The 2,639-nt window shown below is 46.8% G+C and overlaps 1 long non-coding RNA gene across 1 annotated transcript in view; it reads right to left on the bottom strand.

Annotated features, from left to right (window-relative positions):
* Positions 1–400: 400 nt before the first annotated feature.
* LOC121666859 overlaps positions 401–2,639 on the bottom strand; it is a 3,917-nt gene continuing 1,678 nt past the window's right edge. The window contains exon 3 of the long non-coding RNA XR_006016818.1: positions 401–1,086. This is a non-coding gene — a long non-coding RNA (uncharacterized LOC121666859). The remainder of the gene's footprint in view (positions 1,087–2,639) is intronic.

The raw sequence follows: 2,639 nt of genomic DNA on the forward strand, positions 1-2,639 counted from the left end.
TCCCCGGCCTCAGCCAAGGCAAGGAATAAATAAAATAGTTTAAATTATATTAGTAAAAATCCCAAATACTCCTAAATACCCAATACACAGCAGCTGCCGGCCGCATTTATCCCTTTTGCTCTGCTAAAACCGCATTTCCCCCGCTGATTTTCCCCCCTCTTTTTAACCATTTTTTTCGTGATTTTTAAAAAAATTTTCAGCACAGAGAAGAATTTAAATTAACTTTCTCCCCTCTTCTCCTCCGCTCTCCCAGTTCCTAAAGTGGCTTTGGGTGGGGTTTTAGGTTTGTTTTTTGGGTGGTTTCTTGGGGTTTTTTTTGCATCCACCAGCACCCGGAGCTTTAACTCTAAAACCGCCGCGGAAGTTCGATACAAGGAAAAAAAGCAAAACGAAAAAAACCTTTTAAAATAGGCATCGAATCGATTTTTTTCCTGCTTGGAGCAGAAGTGGGGGCTGGAAAGGAGAGAGACCAGGCCAAAGTTTGTTCCCCTGGGTTATTTTCAGCCAGATTTCGTTAATCGCAAGGGAAAAAAAGCTCCACCGAGTACAGAACAGAGTTTTGGGTTTGGTTTGGGCTTTTTTTTTGTCGCTGCGCTTTGCTGTGTCCCATCTGCTTTTTCCGGGAGAAATTGTGTCCGAAATCCATCCTGTCCTTCCCGGCTGTTGGGTCACGCCAGGCTGGGCTCAGCGCGGTTCCTTAACTCTCCGATTTTCGGGATGCGCGTCCCGGCGATTCCCGGCTCCACCGACCGACAATTCCCCGCAGAAAGAGGCTGGATCCGGCCACAATCCACGGGAATTGCTTTTGTACGTTTTTTCCTGGAAGTAGCAAAGCCAAAACAGGTCCTTGAAATCTTCTCTGCTCCAAGTATTGCTTCTTGGCCGGGTTTAATCTGTTTAAATTGCATTTTTGCTTTTTTTGCCTTTTTTTTTTTTTTTTTTTTTTTTTTTTTAAGGAAAGCGTTGATTTTCAGCAGGAATTCAACGAATCTTTAGGAAATCGCTGCCTTGGGAAAGAGAACCGTCAGGGATTTTGCAAAGGAAGGGAAGATGAGCGTCCCGAACCCGGCACATCTGGATAGGCAGCTGCTTCGGAGAAGGGATATAAAAAGAGACATCGAAATACTTAAATCTCCTTTCTTTCCCTGTGTGCCGACAGCCCCGAGTTCCAAAGCATATTTTTATAGATACATGTATTCATATACATTTTTGATGTACGTATTTACACGTTTGGATATTATATATGAACTATTACACATTATATATTATTATTATTATTATATGAACTATTACACATTATAGTTTATATATTATATATGCATTTTTGTATATTTCATAGTTTACATATATTTAAAAAAACCAATTTGTACCACAGGGCGTTACAAATTATAAACAATAAATTATTTAGGTATGACAGTACATCCATGTTTGCATGCAACACACTTTCCTGTGAATTATAACATATATCGAGTCCCGTCTGTACTCAATTTTTGTATCGATCTGTATAAAATGACACACTTTTTATTAAATACATATTTTCCCCCGTGTGCTAAAAGTACAAATATCCACAGTGACACCGTCGCTGACATTTATTTGTTACGCATTTCTGTGCCCATAACTTTATTTCTATACGGATCTATAACTGTTTTCATCCTGATATTTGGGGCAGTCTCCAACTGTGTTTTCCCACCTTTTGGGGTCTGGGGAGTCCCTGTGCCCCCTGAGTATTCCAGAGTAACGGGAGGGCAGAGCATGAGGGGATCGCACATCCCCAGGGACTCATTCCCGACCCGGGAGCACCCCCCAGGAGCTCCCTTCAACTTCCATCCCCCTTCAACAAATCTCTTCCCCCCATCCCCTCTTCCCCCCCACCCCGTCTCTTTCATAAAGAGATTTTAAATTTTAATTTAATATTTTTATTTCCAAGCACCACAAGCCGCTGCCACCTCCCCCCCCCCCCACACACACACTTAGGGTAGGAACCCCAGCTTTCCACGGGAAACTCCAGAGTGTGGGAAATGCGAATGGTGCCAGAGTTATTCCCGGGGAACTGGGCAGGGGGATCCCCCTGATGGCCGGAGAGACCCCAGGGTGAAATGAGCCCCCGAGAGAGGAGGGGGCTGTGGGTGCACGGCTGAGCCCCACGTGGGATGGGGACCCCAAATTGCAGAGGGGTGCATCACCCCCCACCCACTTCGCCATTAACCTTTAAACCCATCAGCCTCTGCAGAGCATGGAGGGACAGGAAATGGGTGTCCAGTTTGGGGGGAGCACCCCCAGACTGGCTGGGATAGAGACGAGAGCAGCTGCCACCTCCTCACTCCATGATTTGGGATCACGATTTGGGGCAGAAGCACGGAAAAATCTTCCCTGTGCAATATCGCCAACAAAAGGGATTGACTGCAACGGGATTGGGGGGCAGGGGGGTGTCCGTACCCCTCGGAAAATCCCCCTGATTATCTCTGGGAGCCGGGCACGGGCATCGCTGGGGTGCGCAGGGACGCGGGGCTGCCCAGCCGGTGGGGCCATGCCCGTGGGGCTGGTTTGATTTTATTATTTTATTCTTTCCCCCCCCCCCCCCTTTTCTCTCTCCACAGGCATGAAACCTGGCGCCCGGCTGATGGTGCAACAGATACCGG

This window comes from Corvus kubaryi, unplaced genomic scaffold, assembly GCF_017639235.1.
Source record: "Corvus kubaryi isolate FWS band 111438036 unplaced genomic scaffold, C.kubaryi_AGA036_p1.0 37354, whole genome shotgun sequence".
In the NCBI taxonomy this organism is placed as follows: Eukaryota; Metazoa; Chordata; class Aves; order Passeriformes; family Corvidae; genus Corvus; species Corvus kubaryi.